Genomic DNA, 6871 nt, shown 5'->3' on the forward strand with positions numbered 1-6871 from the left:
GAGTACACCCTTGGAGAGTTTGTTGACTATTGTGCGGAGGCAGGCATTAGGAGGGAGTTCACTGTTCCTTACAACCCCTAGCAGAACGGGGTTGCGGAGAGGAAGAACAGATCCATCGTAGGGGCTGCCAAAGCCATGTTACATGATCAGGGGTTGCCATTGTTCTTGTGGGCAGAGGCCTGCAACACAGTTGTTTATTTGCAGAACAAGAGTCCGCATCGTGCCTTGGGGCACATGACTCCGGAGGAGGCTTTTTCTGGGAAGAAGCCTGATATTGGTCATCTTCGTATCTTTGGATGCATTACATACTCCTACATACCCAAGGAGAAGAGGACCAAACTAGAGCCCACCGCAGAGAAGGGTATCTTTGTGGGCTACAGTGAGACCTCAAAGGCCTTTCGGATTTACATTCCTGCACAGAGGAAAGTTGTTGTCAGACGGGATGTGAAGTTCGAGGAGGACAGGGCCTTTAGGAGGTCATAGGAGTTAGAGTATCTGGATCAGCCAGACCCTCAGCAGCAGTTGAGTCAGTCGCAGGGATCCAGTGGGCAGGGATCAGGAGGATCCGGAGGTACATCTATGAGGATGTCAGGTCCGTCAGTGAGCAGTGGCTCGCCGAGCCAGAGGGGTGGTGCTCCGGGCAGCATGCAGAGCAGTTCACAGAGCAGTTCACTAGGGAGTCCACTGATGGACAGTTCACGCGGTACCCAGCTTCTACAGGTTTAGGTGCAGGCAGGAGGACAACAGACAGACAATCAGGAGTTCAGGCTCCTGATGATGATGATGAGGAGGAGTTTCATTCTCCAATGGGAGAAGTGCGCTCAGGGAAGAGGAAGCCCAAGTGGCTTCAAGACACCTTGAGAGATGCCACATCTGTTGCTGAGCCTAAGAGGCCGGTCAGAGAGAGTAGACCACCTGAGAGGTTTTGTAGCTATATGGCAATGGTTACTAGCATCCTTGACTCTGAGCCTTCTAGCTATGAGGAGGCAGCTAGCCAGCAGGTCTGGAGAGAGGCCATGCAGGAGGAGTATTCTTCTATCATGAAGAATGATGTTTGGGAGGTGGTGCCGAGGCCTGAGGGCAAATCCGTGGTTACTTCCAGATGGCTTTACAAGGTAAAGCATGCTGCAGATGGCAACATTGAGAAATTCAAAGCGAGGTTTGTGGCTAAAGGGTTCTCCTAGGTAGAGGGAGTTGATTATGAGGAGACCTTCGCTCCCGTGGCTCGATATACTTCGATCTGCTCCATTATATTGATAGCAGCAGAGATGGGTTGGAAGATCCACCAGATGGATGTGAAGACTGCATTTCTCAATGGCTTCATATAGGAGGAGGTGTACATTGAGCAGCCACAGGGCTTTGAGGTGCATGGGAAGGAGTCCCATGTGTGCAGACTGAAGAAGGCCCTTTATGGCCTGAAGCAAGCTCCCAGAGCTTGGTACTTCAGGATAGATACATACTTGCAGGGGATGGGTTTCACAAAGAGTGAGGCAGATCCGAACCTTTACTTTATTGTGATTGGTGAGGAGCCTCTCATTCTGGTGCTGTATGTGGATGACTTGGTCATTACAGGTGCAGAGAGACTCATAGAGCACTGCAAGAGAGATCTTGCGGCGGAGTTTGAGATGAAGGACATCGGCTTGATGCATTACTTTTTGGGTTTGGAGGTGTGGCAGGAGGAGGGGCATTTCTTCCTGGGGCAGGGGAAGTATATTGTGGACATCCTTGGCAGATTCCACATGGAGGATTGTAAACCCATGTCGACACCGATGATTACCAACTGGAAGAAGCTTCATGCTTCGGATTCCGAGTTGGTGGATCCCACATTGTACAAGCAGCTGATTGGTTCCTTGATGTATTTGGTCAACACTAGACCAAATATTTGTTTTGCAGTCAACACGATGAGTCAGTTTATGTGTGAGCCTAGGAAGGTAAACTGGGTGGCTGCAAAACACATTTTGCGGTACTTGCAGGGGACAGTGGATTATGGTCTGGACTACAGGCAGGGGGATGGAGTGAGATTGGCAGGTTATATTGATTCTGATTGGGTAGGTTTTTCTTCTGATAGGAAGAGCACTTCAGGGTGCTGTTTTGGGTTGGGTTTAGCAGTAGTGTCATGGTTCAGCCGGAAGCAGTAGTTAGTAGCATTGAGTTCAGCGGAAGCAGAGTATATGGCAGCCAGTCTAGCTAGTTGTGAGGCCATCTGGCTTCGCAAGATGTTGTTTGGCTTATTTGGTCAGCCGTTGAGACCTTTAGGGATTTACTGTGATAATCAGAGTTGCATTAAACTCACTGAGAATCCAGTGTTTCATGACAGGTCAAAGCATATCGGGATCAAATACCATTTCATCAGAGACTGTGTTCAGAAGGGAGTTGTGAAGCTTCAGTATATTCCCACTGATGAGCAGGTTGCAGATATTTTTACCAAAGCCTTACCACGGGGCAAGCATGACTACTTCAGAGACAAGATGAGTGTGGTGAGGAACACCTTCCTCGGTAAGAGGGAGTGTTGAAATTTGGTACCGGAGGACAGGTGGTTCCCTAAGGCTTTGATCTTTGGCCTAGGGAAAAGTGTCCAAAAGAATTTAATTTTTCTCCTAAAGTGACTTTATAATTTTATAAAGTCAAATCTAATTTAAAAGTGACTTTAAGTGATAAAGTTACTAAAGTCTAATTTTAAAGTGACTTTAATAAAGTCAATGTAAAATTAGAAAGGAAAAGTGACTTTGGAAATAAATGACTAAGTGGGTTTTTATTAAAGTGGGGTGAATTAAAAAATAGAAAGTGAGATTTAAATGAGCATTTAATCTCAGCCCTAGATCTCAATCTATTTCAGCCATTGGATTTAGGGATCACCCAAAAGTCACTTAGGGTTAGATTAAAGGAGGAAAAGGAGGAAAAGGTCATTCATTTTTTCACGAGCAGATTGAGAGAGAGAGAGCAAGAGAGCAAGGGAGATTTTTGGACAAGGAGGAGAAGGAGGCAACAGCTTGGCACACATTCCAAGGTAGCAGTTTAGCAAATTTGTACAACTGAGTGAGCACACAATGAAAGACAGATATTTGGCACGATTTTCTAGAAATCCGTACAGCTGTTTATTTGTGGAGGCCGTACAGCAGTTGGGCACGATTTTCTAGGAAAACCGTACCGCAAGTTGGGCATGATTTTCTACTAAAACCGTACAACAAATTTGGCACAAAAATCGAGGAGGCCGTACAATATTTATTACTGTTCTGTTTTGCTGTTGCTAGTTTTTCCAGTTGGCTGTGAGGCACGGAAAACGAGATAAGTTGTAAAATTTGCTTGCTGATTTTTTTGCGGAATATTTCTCACTGTAAAAAGCATTTTCCAGAAATAAGAAAGAGCTCTCGAACTGGTCTTCCCCAAGAGTTGTAGGGGGTTTTTCCAGGGTCACCTTGACCAAAAATCACTGTGTTTAAACCTGCTGATTTTTTATTTCTGCATTTTCCAGCATTCTGTAAAATTTCCAGAATTTGTGTTTTCAGCAAAAAATTATTTTTTCAGTTGTTGAATGTATGGATATGGGAAAGAGCATTTAACTATATGGGAGAAATAAGGTGAAACTGAAAACCGGGGTGGGAAAAGAGAAATTTTTACAAATTGTAGTTAACAATTGTATGTTCCATGCTTGCAAAAACTACTTTAGTGTCCTTTAGTTAGACCAATGACAATCTCCAATTTAATTTCCAATAACATTCACATTAACCTTCACATTGATAGTAACTGTAGATAGAACATGAACAATAAAAGTAGAAGACAAGGCAAGACAAGAGAACATAAGGATTTGGCGAATGCCAGGGAAAAACCCCAAGATGGGGAAACCCTTTGATCAATTCTTCTTATTATAAATATCAAATGTTCAACAAAGAGAGAGAGTACAATAAAATCAATACTGACTTACCAATAGATGATCAAAACCATTGTCCAAAACCAATGTTACTTGGGAGCGGGAGCAACATTTTCAGAAGCTCCCGGTTTGGGAGCGAATCCCGGAGCGATTTTTAAAAAAAATATATATCTTTTATATTTTTGATACATATATGTCAACAAAAACATGTAGAATGATGAATTAGATATAAAAAACATAAAAAAACATAGATTGATCATTGAACCATATCACATCAATCATCTAGAAGTTATAATCTTCATCAACCATGTCCACAAGTTAGTAAAATACATATTACAACTGCAACATATTGAGTCTCGTGAATCATGATTCATCAAATTCAATCTTAAAGTTTCAACTTCAAGCTTTCAAAATTGAAAATTCAATATATAACATTTATCATCATTGATCACCAAAGTTGTACTTGTAAGCTAAGTTTAACCATTACAAGAAATAATATCTTAGATATTTCTAAGTCCTAACTTCTAACTGTTAACATGAAATGAAATGTTATAAAATGAAACATGAATAATGAAATGAAATGAAACAACTTTAGTCTTTCACGAAGCATCATATTCATAATTCACAATCATTACCAATGAGTTATAATTGCCAACTTCAAACTTCAAATTTTCATTGTCACAGTCATATATTGTTTACAAAAAATATCATTATGATATGAAAGAGTCAAGAGTCAAGGACTCAAGACTCAACAGCTATGAAAACTAATAGAAACTAGAAAAGACAAGTAAACTATTAATCTACATGTGTTCCTTGAGAGTCTCCAGGAGTATAAGCAGGTCGTGGTGGTCTTCTAGGAGTCTCCCGCATAGACCGACGACCAGAACTAGAAGGCACATGGCTCCATGTGAGGGTGTAGATGGAGGGTGGTGATAGCAAATGAACAAGACTCGGAACTCGAGCACTGCTACTGGATGGTGGAGATGGCATGGCTGTGGCAGCTGCTTCATTTTCATCCCTTATAAGTTCCTCTTCCAGTTCTTCAAGATGTATAGTGCCATCCTCCAAATTGTCATCCTCTGGGTGATTGTCCCAAATTTTATATGTGGGATCCTCATAAGCCCGATCACAGTAATGACTCAACAACCTCAAGTTGTAGTGCACATAAACCAAGCTTTCTGCTTGGTTTTCATTGAGTCTGTTTCTTTTCACATTATGTATGAAGCTGTAGGTGCTCCAACACCTCTCTGCAGAAGAAGTATTTACAACCTGTGATAGAACTTTTTTTGCCAATTTTGGCAAAAGTCCCTGGCTGCCATATGTTTCCCACCATGTGAGAGAATCAAATCTGTCTCTATCTTCCATTGCATGGAAGTTACCAAACAAACCAGTGCCATTGAAGTATTTGCCTATTTCAAGGCGCACAACTGCACATTCCTCTATGTTAGGTATCAACTTTTCTAATGCTTGCAAATATCCACTAGTTACCTCTGCATCTAAATGGGGTTTGGTCATAATCCCACTCCCTGGTGTAGGTTGGCCCAACCAAGATTTAGAGTAGTATTTTGGCGTAAGGATATACGCCAAGCAATGTAGTGGAAGATTAAGTTTATTCCATCGTTCACACACACAATCATGAATCAGTTTGTACAAGTCGAGATCTCTATTATGAACAATATCTTTTATTTGCCCCAACATGGTATCCATCTGCTCATACGCGCCTCGCCAATCGCTGGTTTATCTGTATTTGCAAACCGAATCATGTGATAAATGGGCTTGGTGAAATCCAATACTTGCCTCACACTTGTCCAAAACTGACCATCAAGAGCGACCTCCTCCACCAGTTCAAAACCTCGCCTGTCAGCTGCATTTGTAGCCCTTTCTTTTAATACTTGCCAATGTGGACTTGATACCATGCTAGCCAATGACTCTCTTACCTTCAAAAGGCGCCTGAAGGTGAGGTAATAGCTACAAAATCTGGTCTTCGCAATCTTCAACAACTCCAATCTCAAGTGACTGCGGAAAAGGCCATGGGTATTACTATGATTTGTAATAAATTTTATCATTTGTTCGCCTTTCTTGTACAAATCACCAATCCATTTGTATTGTGCATTTTTGTTCTTGACAACATCATGCATCAGAAGGTTCAATGTGTGAACCAAACATCCAGACCAAAATATGTTGGGGTATTTATCCTCAATAATTGCTCCCGCTGCCTTACAATTAGGAGCATTATCAGTCATGACTTGGATGACATTGTATGGCCCAATACGGTCAATTGTTTCAAGTAATGCTTCTGCAATGTTGATGGCGGTTCTGAACTTGTCTGAGTAATCATGTGCAGTTAGAAAGATGGCACCACTAATAGACACAGCAAGAACATTTATCAATGGCTAGCCTTTTACATTTGTCCATCCATCAAATATAATGGACACCCCATGGTCAGTCCAAGAACTTGTCATTTTATTCAAAGAATGTGATATTTTTGCTTTTTCATGATCAAGTCCAATGGTTCTTGCCTTGTCATACCCAGGGCTCTTGTATCCTTTAGGGGCATCATTTATGGTAGAAACTATTTCGTGCCACTAAGGTGAGCGAAGAACATTGAATGGTATCCCACATGCATAGAGAAACTTGTAAACCTTTGAATCCACATCATTCCTACACCCCTCATCAAGGAAATCTGATATGGTTCTATGCCTTAAAGCTGATGACCCTGTGCCTCCATATCCACTGCCTTGGGAGGATGCTGAAGGAGTTCTTTGTGCTTGTGATTGTGAGCTTGGTTCAAAGAAACCCCTTGATTTTTTAGATTTGTATTGCGCTTCCTCCTCTTCCCTTATGTATTTGGCTCTATCCGCTGCTGACACCGTTGTTGACAAGTTTTGATTCCTATTTGTTTATCTCCATCCCATGGCCTTTTCCCGCAGAGGTGTTTTCTGGCACGGGTGTATGAACCTGTGTAATTATTGTTGCAATGGGGGCAATGAAATTTAGTGGTTC

The sequence above is a fragment of the Pinus tabuliformis genome, chromosome 5_2, assembly GCF_031772625.1.
Source record: "Pinus tabuliformis cultivar Carrire ecotype Pingquan chromosome 5_2, CPIR1, whole genome shotgun sequence".
NCBI lineage: Eukaryota > Viridiplantae > Streptophyta > Pinopsida > Pinales > Pinaceae > Pinus > Pinus tabuliformis.